At 41.5% G+C, this 16,909-nt stretch overlaps 1 protein-coding gene across 2 annotated transcripts in view; it reads left to right on the plus strand.

The window, feature by feature from the left end:
• The window catches only part of CDH4 (cadherin 4), a 459,703-nt gene that overhangs the window by 265,740 nt on the left and 177,054 nt on the right, over window positions 1-16,909 (plus strand). The window lies entirely within an intron of this gene.

Raw genomic sequence — 16,909 nt, forward strand, 5'->3', positions numbered from 1 at the left:
GAATGGATATTTCTTCATGAGCTAACCCTTATCATCAACCCATCAACAGGTTGCCTAAGGAAGTGTTCAAGGCCAGGTTGGATGGAGCCTTGAGCAACCTGGTCTAGTGGGAGGTGTCCCTGCCATGGCAGGGGGGTTGGAGCTAGATGATCTTTGAGGTCCCTTCCAAACCAAACCATTCTATGACACACTGCTGCTCAGTCCAGTGTGACCTAAATGTAAATTAAATTTAATGTAAAATGATGTATGATTGAGAACTCATTAACTATGGTCTAAACCCAGCTTGGCTTTGATTTCTTGAGTTTTCATGGCTGGCTTTTCCATAAACTAGAGCCTGAGATGTCTCTAGTTTGTAACTCAGAAATATCAGCTTTCAAGTAAAGATAAACGAACAGTAAATCACAGGAGAAAGGAGGAGGTGTTTTAGAAGTGAAAGACTGTTCCAGAGGATAAGCTTTCTACCTTTAAAGCTCATAGAGTTTGCAAGATAAGGGTTAGTTCACGAAGAAATATCCATTCGGTTCCTAGTAATAGCGAATGCAGGGTCTTGGTACGGGTCGTCAATCATTGTCAAAAACAAGCAGTGCCACACAAGGATGAGGTGTGCGTGAAGTGAGCTGCAGAGCGATATCTCACTGATTTCTCCTGCACCAACTGAGCATAGCTGAATGGGATATTGGTCCTTTGCTGCTTAAGCAGCCAGAAATAACAGGGTAGAGAGCTAACATGTAATATCACTGCTCCACGGGGGCGTTCTGTAGCGCAAATACCCAAGGAGGAGGGCTGCATAAACATAGGACAGTGGTTTTAAACAAGACAGCCTGTGTTTTTCTTTCTGAAACTACTGGTTGGGGGATCTTTCCCAGATGGTTGCATTCCTTCCCACTACCTTTCCTTTTTACAGCTTCAGTCCCTTTGGTGCTTAAGGAAATAAGCAGCTAGCAAGCGAAGTGTGCTGCAGATAGGTGCCATGCAGGTGTCCTGGCCGCACGCACACAGAGAAGAGCACTTCAGCATTGCTTGCCCTGCTGCACATCCCACCTTCCCATCTGCGTGCAGTGGTGGGGGCTCCTAGTGCAGCTCTGTGACCAAATTTTCACCTCAGGAGGACACAGGGCGCAGCCTTTTGGGAGGTGCATTCACAGGAGAGAGTCCTGCAAAGAAGAAGGACTAGCCCATGGCAGCCAGGTACAACAAAAAAAATTTGCTCAGTTTTGTTTGATTTTTTTAATAAACACTCAGGAAAACATTAAGGTTAACCGTACAGATCTGAATCATCCTCATTCAGGGCTGGTGGTGCGGCTGGTTGAGGTTCAGTGGAGCTCAATGTCTGCCTCACCTTCTGGGTAATGATCTGGTTGTGAGATGGGTTCACCATGCCAACCGTCCACTTGAGTCCGACGAAAGTGATGGCAAATGGCTAATTAGAATAATTTGCAGCGTAATTAACTGACTAGTCCATGTATGTGTAGTGACTGAGCGTCAAGCGATGCCTATGCTTAAGCACAAAAATAATCAAGGCCACGTATTTTGGCAGTGAAAGATGGGATGTCTGTAAAAGCCCAGGACCCTGATGTTTCATACAGACATGATAAAGTTGTTAATAAATCAGTGAGCGTGACTCAGAAGGGCTTGTTGAAGTTCCTGCCCACTTTTGGACAGTTTTCAGTAACTAATTCAGATGGCAGAGTGTGGGCTCTTGCTAGTATTTACATTCAAGAAAAAGAAAATAATATTCTGTGTTAACAACTGCATTTCAAACAGTGATATGTCCTTAGTACAAGACTACTTATCAGAAACTTTTGGACATTAGAGTAATCAAAGGGACTGCTGGGTGAGCAATAGCAAGTCTCTTCAGACAAAGCGAGGGCAGTGGCTGGTGAAGATTCGGTGGCATTTAATTTTTACAGAGTAGAAATGTTGTCATACTGAGCCACAGAGGATTCCTCGTGGTTAGTTCCTCTTTTCTTTGCTGCTTTTCTTGTTACTTTTTCTATTTGCCCAATGGTCTGTGTGTGTTGTTCATACTTTTTGTTTTAAAGGTCAGAAATGTCATTAAAACTGTATGAATTATGAACTGAATAATATTTTTCATGTTTCTTATTTCAACTTTTCCCAAGTTTTTTATTAAAAAAAAAAGGTAGAAGATGTTTACTTTTAGTAAACATTTTGAGTCGTTGAAATTTTTGGGTTTTATTAGTTCAGGTATAGCATCTGGTATGACATGGAATTGCTGGTTGATGTGCTATTTATTGTCACTGCAGATATGGAACAGGAGGGAAATTTAGGACAATTTCATATTTCCAGGTGACGTTCTTCATGAAATCTGTGCCAGTCACCATCGTATAATGTTATTAGGCCGATTCACTCATAATACTGTAGACATTAAAGGCAAAAAAGAAGAAAAATCTCCCTTGTAGGTTGAGTCAATGATATGAGCCATCCCTATACATGAATATTTTAATCGGTTTAATGGAGTCTGTTCATGCAAATAAATTTTGTAGAGTATCCTGCTTTTTCCATAAAGGGAGTCATTTTTTTGTTGTTTGAATGGTTGCTGTTGATTTTTTTTCTTTCTTGTCACATAGTAGAAAAGCAATATGAGTAATGAACAACTTGAATTAATTGAAAAAAACCTGAGATAAACAAGTGCCCATTCTTCCTCATCTTTGCGTATTGGCTTGAATTGAGACCTGATCCATGATGAATAATTAAATAGTAGAAATTAAACTTATGGTCATAGCAGTGCAGTATAAATGAATATGTACTCGTTGTGTGAAAAGATTTATTTTAGTAGTTTGAGTAAACCTGAAGGTGTAATTTCATCACATTACTAACCAAGTGTTTACATTGAGCTAGACATTACTGACAGTAGTAGCTGAGAGTCCTCACTGTGGCCTGGTCTTGAAAAAACTGCAAATGTGTGACTTGAAAGTGTTGACGTGCTGCTACCCATGTTGGTAACAGGACGTAGGAGCCAACGCAGCATCCTCCTAGGGTTGGTGCCAGCTGCTCCTTCCACAGCTGTAAGGAGAGGACGAGTCTCCAGCTCAAGTGCCTTCATCACTCTGTGGTACCTGTCAATAAAATGGGATCTTTTAGGCTGTTGATGTCAGTGTAGTTTGTAAAGGAAACGGGAATCATGGTTCGGTAGGACTTTCTTTGATTTCATTTGTCATGCTCATTTAACCTTTAAAATATATCAGCCAATCGATGTTTCTTTTTCAACCAATCAATAAATAAATAAATAAATAATAAAATGGCAACCTCCTAGCTGACTTATATGTCTTCAAATGGCCTGACTTTTTGATATTGTCTTAAAACTCTCACAATTGAGCTGATATGAAAGGGGACCAGACAGCATGATGGTGGGCAGTCCTAAGATAACTTCCATGGCATATGATATTTTTTTAATCATGTTTCCTCCAGCGATCACTTCAGAATGATAAGTAGTAGATGTCAGTGTGGATTTGGAAGAGGTGAAGGTATCTGTTTACACACAAAACTTTTTAATTAAAAACAGATGCGGAGCCAAGATATTTCTTACATTCGTATTACTCTGCCTCGAGGGTTTATTGGTGTGCAGAGGAGGGTTCAGCATGCGGGTCACGCTGTGTGCTGACACTGCAGTGAGGAAAACTCGACTATCGGCCCTTTTTGCTTTCCAGTTTCAGCAATTCAGACATCTGTGGCAATTTCTGTTTTCCATCATATTCCCAGAAATTCTGTGCCATGAGTAGGACAGGGTTGCTGCGTAAGTGTGTTTGGACCTGAGCTGCCCAGTCAGTGTGTTGGGCTTGCAGAGACAAGGGCTGCTGGTCATCGCGGAGGGTGTTTGTGTAGGACCGCTAAACATTTCCAGAGGACTCATTGCAACATTTCCAGAAATAGATTTCAGTCTTTTTGTAAGACAGAGGGAAAGGTTGGTTGGGTTTGTCACATCCTTTGTTTTTTACAGAATTAGTTTTGATGGATGAGGCGGTGGCAGAGAGTTCTGAAGTTTGCAAGCGGTATTTATTTATTGCGCTGTATGTTCTTTTATGGTGGTAGTTATTCAACCATACAAATTAAAAGTCACTTCTAAATCAACTTATTCTCAGAAAGATCAAGAGTTTCGTCAGGGGAAAAAAAAAAAAACAAACTTACTCTTGTATTCCTGATTGTATTATTCTTTCCCAGAGGAGAAAGAATGTTTTATTCTTCAGGCGCAGTTTGGATCTGCCTCTTCTGCTGAGAAAGTTGCACCTTAGGGGGGGGTCTTTAAAATGTTGACAATTGACCATTGAAACTGGCTCAGCACCCCCCAGATGTCTCCCGGGAGCAGTCTGAGTGGTGCAATAATGAGTGATTTTTATTCGTTACTCCGCCAATTAACGTTAGGAGCAGTAGTCAGGTCTGTAGTCCATTTTCTTTGCATTTTTTTAATAATAAAAAGCAGTTTCTTCACTCCTATTCAGGAAATCAGGTAAAGGCTTGCTTGCTAATCAGTGCTTTCAGTGGTACTTTCACTTCATCTAAAAATTCAGCATAGGGATTTCCTTAATAAAGGCCATATGCATATTTGTAAGTATATCTTTGTACTATTTTTAGAAAGAGCTTTCAGTTTGTATTTAATAGCATAGAAAAGCATCTAGATGGGTAAAACAAATACAAATATAATAGTTACAAGGTCTACTCAGAATTAAAATCCAAGGGGAGAGAAGACATACAATAAATCAGAGTTTATGTGAACCAGATGTTTTCTATTTTGGGCAGTGATGGAACTCCATGTGGCTCTCAGAGACGAGGCTGATGCTTTGTGGACAATAAAATATGCTTTTCTAACAGCATCTGCTTGCCTATGTGTTTTGTGCCAGAATTCACACACCTCTGTCATTTGCTGCTCTTCAGCCTAAATGTGGCCTTGTTTTAGCCTTCTGCAGTTGGGTAGTTTATGGAGCTTGGTAGTTTCAAAAAGCTTTAAAATGGAGGAGGGAAGAATTTGCTTTTTGTAAGAAAGAATCTGCACAGGTAGTGGGATGCTGCTGGTGAAGTGTCGCGTCGTGCTTCAAAGAAATGTGCCGTTGTTGTAAGCATTTTGCAAAACCAGTTCTGTTTTAAAAGCAAAATGAAAAAAAAAAATCTGATCTATCAAGGCTGATGCTATCTGTGTTCAGGAGCAATTTGATCATAACCCTCTTTATATCTGTCTCTTCCTCTGCCTGAAGTTCCCTATCTTAAAATGAATTTGTTCCTGAGACTACTCACTGGGGTAATCTAAACTGGTCTTCGCTATCAGTGACACGTGTATAATGACATTTTACTGCTTGTCTTAGCCAGCATGTCTGAGGAATCCTACTGCTAATTGTTGTATTATTAGCTGCCCACGCAGCCCCGGGGGAAGAAGTGGCACCGGTGCTGCCGGGGCGGCAGCACCGCGGGATGGAATCGTACTGGGTGCGTGGGAGATGCATCCCTCCGGCAGGACCTCCCTGCTCTCCAGTCCCCTTCCGAAACGTGTGGGGAAATTGAGGGCAAGGTGGGCTCTGACCGACCGATGGCTCTGCACGTGGGACGCTGCCGATAGGTGGTAAAATGCAAATTTTATTGCAGCAAGACAATGTTTTCCTTTTGGATTCTGGGTTTTGTGTGCTTTTGGAAAGCATTTGGCAGCCACAGCAAGTATGTTTACAAAAAGAGCAGAACTGGTAAAGTTCAGGTTCGTGTTTGGATTCAGCCCCAGCAAACTGAAGCTGAAGCTGTGCCAGACGTTTGAAGCTGCCAGACGACAGTTCATCTCAAACAGAAAGCTGAAGAGGGGGAAAAGAAATTTGTCAAATATATTCCATGTGGAATTTCAGGCAATTTAATTTGATTCACTACAGTCTGAAATGTCTTGGACTTCCCTATTGTTTCTTTACTTTAACACTAAATTTGATACCTTCTGGGATTGTCAATGCTTTGTGCTGCATTTGTCACGTTCTCTAATTTACTGGCTTTAGTCTCTCTCTGTTTTAATTGGTGGTACTGAGCCCTGCCAAAAGCACTCTATTAAATTTAAGGTTGCTGGTTGAATCCTGTGGTCGTTCTTCAGGCGGGGGAAGTGCTGCCTTTCTGTTGGAGACCACTGTAGTAAGAAGGAGCAAAGCAGGTGAACATGAAAAGAGGAAAGGGAAAATTGGAGTAGACCTGGTTCCTGTGTCTCCATCAGAAGCAGCAGCAGCTGAGTGCCGAGGCTGTGGGGATGCAGTTGTCAGGGCACGGCCTGTTCAAGGGTGGGCTGCAGAGGCCAGGAGGTTCATTTTTATTCACTGGTGACCATCACCAGAGTGTGTGGAGCTGTGTTTTATTGTGGTTTTGCTTTTCCAGTTAATTTCCTGCTCCGTGGGTGAATTTCCCATTAAATCAGTGGACACTGGAGCCCAGCCCTGGGGCAGGATGCTGTGGCTCTCTGGAGCAATGCAGCCCTGCCATCTCTTGATTTGCCCGATATTTATTACGCGCTCAAGTGCAGCTTTGGCATCGAGGCCACTTTTTCTTCGCCTGCTCCCTCTGACCAAGTGCCAGAAACAGAACCCAGAGACTCCATCTGTAAATAAAACTCTCGGGTTTGTCCAAATGTCAAAGCAGTTGAACCCACCAGGTACCAAACAGTGTTTTATTCTGCATAATATTCATTTCTCTTGGAACCTGAAGATTTGTGTAAGCTACAGCTGAAGGTAACGACTGCAGCTGCTTTTTGTGCATGCAGACAAGCAGAGGTGCACAGCAGCTGCAAGTTAAATATAGCCACCCTGCCTTGATTCTTACAGATAACAAAATTTTCCATTTCTAACACTCTTGCCTGAAACATCTATTCATTTACTGTGTTGTGATTTGACTCCCTGCATCAGTGCACATTTGCTCCTGAGCCAGGCTAAGGAAGACAAGAACAGTCTAGCCCCAAGTTGTCAGTGTTTACACGCAAGTCAAGTCCATGAGGAGTTCAGTGTCTTTACTGCTGTGTCTGATTTTTTTTTTCCCTGACATGTGCAGCCTCTGTTTCTAGGTGTTGAGAGTTTGTTTGTTTTGAAGAGTGTGAGGAGAGAGGAGCCTGAGGCTATCTGACACGGCCATGGTTGGAGCATCTCTTTCAACTTCTTTTCCTAGGCTGAAAATGGCCTGTGTTCACTTTTTTTTTTCTTCCTAAAGTCTTCCTGCAGCTCCCCGTGTCTTTCAAATACAGTTCCAGCAAGTTGAAAAGAGGTCAGTGACAGAGAGGAAAAACCCCCAGGGCTGCCAGGTTGCCGTCGGTGGGGCTAGTGGGAACTGGCAGGGATGGCTGCAGTTGTGCAGGAGTTATGTGTGCTTGCCTGCTTCCCACCACTGCTCCGAGTGTAGGGACGTGCCTGGTACCAGCAGGGCCAGACTCTCCACTCTGCCCAGGAGCGCTGGGGAGAAGGTGCTTGGTGCAGCATGCCCACCTCTCAAATATAGCCCCAGCCTCCCAATAGCTTCTCCCAGGGATGCTCCTGCCAACAGGTAAGACGGGCAAGCAGCCATTGTAACCTAGAGATTGCCCTAAAATTGTATAGACTCCTCCCTTTATAATTTTCACATTAAGCTAACATAAAATCTGTAGTTTTTCCTCAAGAAATCCGTAGTGATGTTTAAAATCTTTTCCCATGTAGGTAGTTTGACAAACATGAGAGCGTTGTGAAAATCATTAGCACTAAAGTTAAAACCTCCAAATAAAGTGCCCTGGGATTTAGTTACTGTGTGCTGAAGTAATAATGATTAAAACACATCCTACTGCAGGTAACTCCCACAACTTGCACTTTGCTCTGAAGCTGAGAAACTCATTGATTAATCCATGGGGTCAATCAGTCCATCTTGTTTGGAGAGTTAATCATAGAAAGCCTGTGCACCAGAACCAAGTGTGAAACAGGTTTATTTACTGCTGCTTAATCAGAGAACCCAAACTCTCCTGTAGAGTGGTGAGAGGTTTGTTTCTACTTAGCCTTTAATTGCAAAATGATCTCATTAGTGCCATAGTGAATCTCAGTACTATCCTACCGATGCATGGAATTTAAAGAGCAAAGAACAGAAATGGTTGCCCGTAAAAACTCAACGTTTGCCAGAAATTGTGGTGCAGTTGGTATTTGCAAGATTACTCAAACCAAGATTCTTTTTATTAGCCTTTTAATCCTAAACCAAAACATCAGCAGCACATCCCAGTGGCTTTTGGCCTACCTTACTCTTAAGAACAGAGGAGGACTGTCATACTGAAACTATTGTGAAAGGGTTTTTTATCCAAGGACAAAGATGCCTACTGAGAACAAGAATGGAAGCCAACAGCATAGTTATTATGGCATTCGCAGGTGAAAATGGTAATCCTCTGAGTTATCCCAGCTTGGGGTGCTGCTTTGCAGGGGACTTCAGACCATATAAGTGTCCTTCTTACTGGCCTCTGCCATCAGTCCCTGGCTCATTTATTAGTTAAGCATTTCTGAAATGTCTCCATAGGGTAGAGGGAGAGTGACGGGACCTCAAACAGGCAATGAAATCCCGAATAAAGCAATCATTGCCAAAGCAGGTGCTGGAAACCCAGAGCTGAGGTTGCACAGCCACAGTAAAGCCCTAAGTATAAAAATGGGGAAAACAGTGAAAAACGTCTTTAACATGGGGTGCTAATAGATGCAGGTTCATGTTCCTGTGCTGAAGAAAAGGCTTGAATGTGAGTTCCACATCATGCAAATCCAGTTCAAACTCACTGCCCTTTGAAACCCAGGTAGTATCTCTCTGCCTTTGTGGTAGGAAGCTTCTGGCTTGGATTTAGAAAATTGGGGATGAAAAGAATCCTCTTAACCCACTGCTAAATACCAGGAAGACAATAGAGGTGAATATTCCCTTTACTAATACTTGTTTCTAATCAGATAAAAATAAGTGACAGTGTAGGAAGAATCCCTCTACTAACTGCCAGAACATGTCGATTTATCAAATTTTTCCACTGTTGCTCTTTTTTGAGCTAGCCTCAGAGCTGACAGTGTATGTTTTACAGTGCAGCAAGGTAGATTGATTGATCCTAAATAAAAAAGCCTTTGGGGTCTTGAGCTGATGTTTCAGCTTCGGGAAAAGACTGAGTAAAGCATGTTAATGTAGAGAAAGGAGCCTGGTTTAATTGGACCAACTCCTGGCTTGCTGAAAATTAATGGCTGTCTGGCTGTTGCCAGAGTGATTCATCTTTTCTATCATGTTCTACAGTCCTTCTCTCCAGGGGTCTGTACTCCCCTCCAATTCCAGTACCAAAAGTGAAATATACTTTTTTTTTTTTCTTTTTCTTTCTTAAAAACATGTATTTTAGTTGGATTGGCTTCTAGTAAATGAAAAATAGCACTGGTGGGAATATGAAGGAGGCAGGCAGTGTCTGGGAATTGGGTTTTGTTTACTGTAGGGCTAGTTTTGTTTTGTTTGAATGGGATTTAGATCTTTTTTTAATGTACTCTTAACTCCTCATTGCTACTGGCTGACTGTACAGGTGACAGAATGACTTTCTAAAGGATCCCGATTTCAGTGTGTTGAAATGTATTATTCCTTTTCTTTTCATCTGGCCATGGAAACAGAAACCTTGTGTAAGCAAGAGCTGTTAAAAGTGAATGTAAAGCTGGAAAAGGCGTTGAAAGCATTTATGTGGCTCTGGAAAGGAAAAGATGAATTTTCCATATAGTTCTATCAATCCCACAGAAATATTTTATTTTTTTTAATAAATGACTTGTGCATGAACAGGGCTTGCCATTTTCCCCGTGAAGCCTACTGAAGGCAGTCTTGGCTTTGTCAAAGCAAAACAGCCTGCAGATGAACATGAGGTAGTTACGAGTTTGATAGTGTGTGCCCAAAACCTACGCGGAGAATGTGATCATGGAGGGGGTTGAGCTTTGGAATTTAAAGTGGGGAAATTCAAAATGTACTTCTAAATGTAAAATACTTTTATGTGCCATTTGAAATCTATCTTACTTGCTGCTGCAAATAGAGTACTAGTCGTTTGCTGATTCGGAGGTGTCACCAGTTGACTAGCACATGGAGTCACTTCTAACAAGCATGCAATAGGTTGGGAATGTCATGAATGTTGTATTATTGCACATTCCGTATAGGAGGATTCACTGTAACTGAAGATTACAAGAAGATAAATAAAGCAAGATTTTGTTTAACATGATTACATATGGTAAATTGTTATGGTAATTTATTATTATTCCAGGAAGGCAAATATTAGCAGTCATAGCTCAGAGATTGTAAATAATGCACTGGAAAATTGGATGTAATGTTCCACATTGACCTGAGATATGGAAAATGGGTAAAATTGCAGCAGATTTCTGTACCATTAATTGCAAGAAAATAACATTAAGAACATGCTAAATCATGCTAAATATTTTCAGCAGTTGATAGACTGTGGGGCAGTTCATTAGTTCTCCTAACCCATTCATTATTTTTGGTTTTTACTCTCAGAACACTGAATGAATAACCAATGCTTTGTGAAGCCAAGGGTGTGGGCGTGCACATTTTTTATATACATTCAACAGCCAACGTACATCCATTTATTTGTATCAAAGCATTTTCTTGAACTGTATACTCTTAAACTTGATCACTAGGGATATGTTTATTAGACTCTGAAGTAGCTGCGTGAATTGCCGTTTTTACCTTTTACCAGTAGAGTTTGGTTCTCCCACAGTGCTACACATATTAAATAAAAATACCAAGAGTTTATTAGTGTAATATTTTTTATGGGGACATGGTTGAAAATGTAACCTGTGAAATTAGTAACGGGAGGATGAAAATTACGCATTGTTTCTATCGCGTTTTACAGCCATGATTTTTTCCTATTTATGCATTGTTTTTCTCGTACAGAAGGAGAAGGGCTCTGAGGGTTTTATGAACTTCAAGAAACAAATCTGGTTGTGTATTGTATGATAGTATGGGATTTACTGTAAGCAGGAATGGGACAGAAATAGGACTCCGGACTTAGGTAGCATTGCGTGTAAGTGTAATGGCTCAAGTTGGTTTTCATTTCCACAAAACACTGAAACAGCAACGTCTACGGATTCTTTCAGAGTGGTACCTGGACATGTTCATCCTTTAAGTACAAGAGAAACAAATTCCTAATTCCTCTTGCTTGCCTTTTAGCATTAGCCTTTTGTAGACAAGATGTTTTAGTCCCAGAACTCCACCACGGTGTATTTACATTTGTTCAAGGGACTCCATTTTACAAAAAAAAATTACGATAATAAGTTGTGTGATATTTCTTAATTTTTAACCCAGTGCTAATTTGGAAATATGCCAATGCTTTGTGGGAATAAGAATCTGTCCCTATTTGCTTTTAGAAGTGCCTGTAAGGGTCTGTTTTCCCCATGTAAAATTTTTATCTCTTTTATTTGATTAACCTGTATGTTTGAATGAGAAATGGGGAGCCTGAACTTCAGGATTCAGATCCCAGCTTTGCTGGGGATTTTCCAGCGTGGCCGTGGGGAATTCACTTGGCTGCAGTTTGTTCCCACTGCTATAAAACAGTTTTCTCACACAATCACAGAGGGGTTGTGTGAACATAAAGAAAGGTGCCTTGAAAACGCAGCCACGTAAAAATTTATGCTACGTACTTACTTCCTCAAATAAATGAAGCTTTCCAATGAGGCACAGCGCGCTCTGTTTCGCATTAGCACTTAATGGAGAGATCAGTTTGCGAGAGTGTAATGCACTCACAGGGTGCCCGGGAATATGTACATTTTTTTGGTGAACTGAACGGTTTCATGCCCGTGCTTAGACAACAGGTTCCTAGCCACTAAGGAGCTGTGGGGGCTTTTTTTATTTCTGATGTGGTGGCATGCTGGCCACCCCCCTGCAGAAGCCTGAGATGATGGATGAGTGCAGATGTATGGGAGCATCGGGCCAGAAGTGCCAGAGCAGGAATACAAGTGATTTGCTAAAGCTCACACAAAAGGGACATTTCTGTACATGCTCAGCACTCTGCAGGTTACCCGAACATCTGAAATTTCCAAAGGTTACAGTTAAGCCATGCTCATCTTAACGGCATTCGCAGAAGTAGTGCGAGGGGTGGATTTGGCAGCTCAGGTTTATCACAGTCGCGCCGGGCATAAAGGGAGCTGTTCAAGAGACACAACTTGAAAAGCGGAGAGGATCCCGCTGTAAATAGTGGTGTGTGTTTGCTGCTTTGAAGTTCGTCAGGAGAGAAACATCTTCGCAGAAATACTCTTCGAAACCATGGTGAAAAGTGGAGTCCTGAAGGGACCCATATCCTGAACTGCAGGATGATGTCCTGCCAGGGGATATATCCTAATAAATAAGTGTTATCCCTCCTGCTCTCCCAGCCCTGTGCAGCTTGCCAGAGGGGGCACTTTTTAATGGACTAGGAAAAGTTAAAGACGAATCCAGAAGTATAAGGCTTAAAGTGAATTCTTTGGTTTATACCATTTATAGCCCTATTAAATTCAATACATTTCTCAGACATTTGGGGGGCAAGGAAGTTCAGTGTATTCGTACATCTTTCAAGATCCTCACTTGATCATTTGACTCTGTCCAGCTAGCTTAACAAGCTAAATAATAAAAGGGAACAATGCAAAACTTGTTGAATTTTTTTCACCCTGTGTCTTTTTTGAAGAAAAATACCTTTTTTTTTCCCCTCAGATGCCCAGCAGTTTGCTGCAGACTCCTGCAGCTTTTCTGCCCATCACTCAATACCTGTTTCAGCATATCAAATTGTCGAACTTTCTCCTTTCATAGCGAAGCAATTAAAAATGATGAGGGTAAAGGGTTAAACCTAAAAGCCTACTAATGAGGGTGTCATCTTGGGGTTTTTTTTCATCAGGCATTTGATGCTGTTTTCAGCATAAGCTTTCGATAAGCATCACTGAACATTTTTCCAGAGTATATTAAAAAAAGTTTTCCTTTTTTACCATCCTGTAAGAATGATAGATGTGTGGCTCTGCTGTTTATCTGAAATCCTAATTACTGATGCTGCAGCTTTTGAATGTTAAATTCATACAGTGTTCTTTAGACTTCAAACTGGTCAAAGAAAGATGGATTTGTGTCCACAGAGACATCTAAGTCTACAAAAAGAAGTTTGTTTATTTATTAAATTATTTTAAAGTCAAGAGTTGCATCAAGTGCAAATTACATAGACTTGGAGCTTTCTGATGGAGAAAAAAAGAAAAAAAAAAAAGCAAAAGTTTTCTGCCACTGGATGAAATTTTAATTTCTGTTTCCATGAGAGCAAAGAGTAGAGGTAAGAGGTGGAATTTGAAAATACGGATAAGGTCTCCTTTCCTTGAGCTGTTATTTATTATAGAACAATAGTTGGATTTTTTTCCCCAAACCTGTACACCTGTATTTGGGAAAAATATTATATATATATATATGATGTATATATGATTTATATGTGTGTGTGTATAGGCGGTGCATCTCAGTAGTCATGTAACATCCCAAGGAATCATTTTCCCAGGGCGGCAAGGAGGATGAGCACAGGATTTCTAATGAGTCCTTGCAGCCGTGTGATCAAAGGGTGAGCAGTTCATCTATACTGTGTTGCAGATGGGTTCTCTATGCTGTGTATAAACAGCGCCTAGAGCAATAGCAGCAGCTCTACCTGACAGCAGCTGAGCCTGGTGATCCCTAATACTCAGGTCCCGACGAGTTTCTGAATTGTCTCCTTTGTGTGGTTGAAGTCTTCTGCAAAGCCACCCAGGTGAGCCGTGGCCCGTTGCTGCTGCTCAGGCAGGTGTGCAAGGTGCAGTCCCTCAAAGTGGCTAGACGCTATGGAATCCATAGGTCCTTGAAGCCTTTTTGAGCTTGCAGCTCCTAAGGACTCTTTGGAGAGGAGTTGGCTGTGTTAATTCGTTGCCGAGCTTTCACGTACCTGTGCTACCTGAGAAGAGTAATGTGGAGCAGAGACGTTGCTTGCTTAAAAAAATTAGACTTAATTTCTCTCAGGATTTTCTCTGTCTCTAGTCAAGTTTGTTTTAAAGTAATGGAAGTAATTAGCGAGTCACAGAGGGACTTTGTGTAAGAGGTAGCCATTTTTAGATAATGGAGCATAAAAGTCGACACAGTGACATATGACACCAGAGCAGCATATTGGAGCCATGCGCTGTGTCTTAAGCAGATGTTTAAGTACTTTGAATACTGAAATCACTACGTACACATATAGGAAGGGATTTTTTTTTTTTTTACTCTGAGACTACTAGTACACTGTAGGGCTTTCTTTTAATCTCAATAAAATCAAAGTAAGCTGTGAATTGTTTTTAATGTGCAGTCATTATCACTCCTTTCTCTCTTCTTCAAATGTCTTTTTGTATATGATATGTGGGTACTTCAGGAAGTCTAGGTGGGACTCGCTTTTTGCATTGCCGTTACATAGCAGAGGAGTGCAATAATGCACCAACGGATGTACCTCGTTTCTAACAGCGCTAATGGCATGGAGCTGAAAATAAATAACTTATTAGCAGCAAAGCACTTGATATGTTTGCACATATGGGTGGTGAGATTTGCAGAAATTCCTGAGAGATGAAGGAGATCTTGCAGCAGGGTGGTCCCCAGGGTTGCAGGGGATCTCCCCCAGCGGCACCAGCCGCCTCACAGGTCTCTGAGGCCATCCCGGTTTCTCTGGGTGTGCAGCATTGGTTCTTGTAGATGCCACCAAACTGTATCTGTGTTCAACCTCATTCAGTGCTTTCAAGATTTTTTATTTTTCAGACTAGTCTAAAAATTGTGTCTTTGCTGTAAAAGCAGCAGGGCCTGGGATGGGTCTGAGAACAGAGCTGGGGTTGCCCACATAGAGTGATGGTAGCACCAAAGAGTTTTGGAGTTAGTGTTGTCCACGTGTTGCCGCCAGCAGGTCATTTAGAAGTGAAACCTCTTTGGGGGGATAAGAAAATTTGACCTTCAGGAAATGAGCTGCTGCGTGCTGGTTGACCTCAAGGTCATTGGCTTGCTAGTGTAGTCTGGTAGCCTTTTGGGTGGGATGGCCCGTGTGCTGCATGGCACATGGCACCTCGAGAAGGGCCTGAGCTCCAGCTCTGTCGATGCTCAATTTTGAAGCCTCAACACAGTCATGTATTTTTTTTTTCAAGTTTGGCTTCAAACTTGTGCATCTGAGCTTTGAAATTTGAGATAATTCCTAGCTTTTCTGGAAACTATGGAAGACTCAATCCTGTAGGCTTTCTTCTTTATTTATTTAACTGGATGGAAGTCTCACCATTGTAAGACAGAGATCCACTCCTCCAGACCGCTGAATATCTGCCCTATGCTCCCGGCACTCAGTAACTGAAAGCAAGGGTACCAAGAGCTTCAAACAGTGGTCAAAGTAGCAATTAAGTAAAATCCTGTCCCTTAAAAAATTGTGACCAAAGTTTCATTTAAACTTTTGAGTAATGCAGGAGATGCTACTTCCTCTTACATTGAAAAATGTTAGTTACGCTTCTGAAGATAGAAAGCAGAAATAACTGGTCAAATGTGTTGACTAAAGTATATCAGGTGAAATAGGCGTGGAGGTTATTTGCTGCAGTCTGAGCTACAGTGAAAAGTAAAGATGGGCAAACCCCCATTTTCGAAAACAAGACTAAGGGACATTTGTTTTCCCTGGACTCCAGGTTAAACAAGATTTTAGTGATGGAGTCTATGACACTGAAATTGCTTAAAAGCATTACCCACAGGTTTTTTATATACTAGATAACTTTATCTGTCTTCTTTTTTATAAATCAGTGTGTGACATTTGCTGTTTGTGCCCAATAATTACTGCAGCATTAGGTAACATTTCCCACCAGACACATATTAAAATGTCTGAATGTGGTCTAAATAAATACATACCATGGAAAGCCTTTCAAAGATATATAGTTATGACATGATCACAGCATCCTCGTTGTTGAGTGGTGCAGTTTGATGAAGGGGGAACGGATTTTCCCTTCCTTCACTACAATCTGCTCCTCCTTTCTCCATACTGTGATGGTACCAAAGGGCAGCAGGACTGGTTGAGCAGTTTCCTGGCTGCTTTTTTCTTTCACCTGTGCCATCCCTCGGGTATTTTCATTTAAATCCAGATTAGTCCTTGATTCAGCTCAAAGCAGCACTGCAGAAGCAGTCAGCTATGGTACAGGGGGAAGGGGACAGTTGGAGTAAAGCTGGCCCAGGAGCTCCTCAGGCCTGGATTACATCCCTTCTCCCCCCACCACAGCCAGTCTAGGTAGGATTCATCTGACCTAGCTTTTCTTCTCAAAAATTAAGTGCCTGCTGAAGCTCCATCAGTCTTGGACTAGCAGGTTTTCCTTATCTCGGCGCAGGGTAGGGGCATCGCTGCTAAGCACTCAGAAGCCACAGCATGAAGAACCCATGTAACGATCCTCGCTAGAAAGCTGTATATCCATTCTCACTCACTTGAGATGTTTTTACGGGTGCAATATGTTTTCCTTCACCACATGTGTGTTCCGCCCTGTGGATTACTCGAATGGCAGAAAGTGTTTTGTTTCCTATGTGATTAGCTGTAGGTTCAATTTCTATCAGATTTGTCAATTTTGTCATATAATACTTTGGGTTTTTTCCAGCCTAATGTATGTGACATGTTTCATAATGTCAATAAAAATAGTTTTCAAACTAGACTGTGAAAGAATTTGACAAAAAAAAGGCCAAAAATAAAAATATCAGCAACTGGGGAGCTTTGTTCTGACAATGTAGGCTTTCAAATGACATGTAATGAGTGGAGGGGTCGGCCAGGGTGGGGTTACAGCTGTGGTTGGGGAGGTCTAGTTCCAGCAGTGGATGTGTTATCCACAAAATAGTTTACTTTTTTTTTCTTTGTTTAATTTTTTTTGTTGTTTTTATATTTCTGATAATGAAATTGTTATGGGCTTTTGAATTTCAGTTAAGAATGTGCAAATAGGCTATCTGGTAAGTA

Source organism: Leptosomus discolor, chromosome 17 (genome assembly GCF_034619465.1).
Source record: "Leptosomus discolor isolate bLepDis1 chromosome 17, bLepDis1.hap2, whole genome shotgun sequence".
Lineage (NCBI taxonomy): Eukaryota > Metazoa > Chordata > Aves > Leptosomiformes > Leptosomidae > Leptosomus > Leptosomus discolor.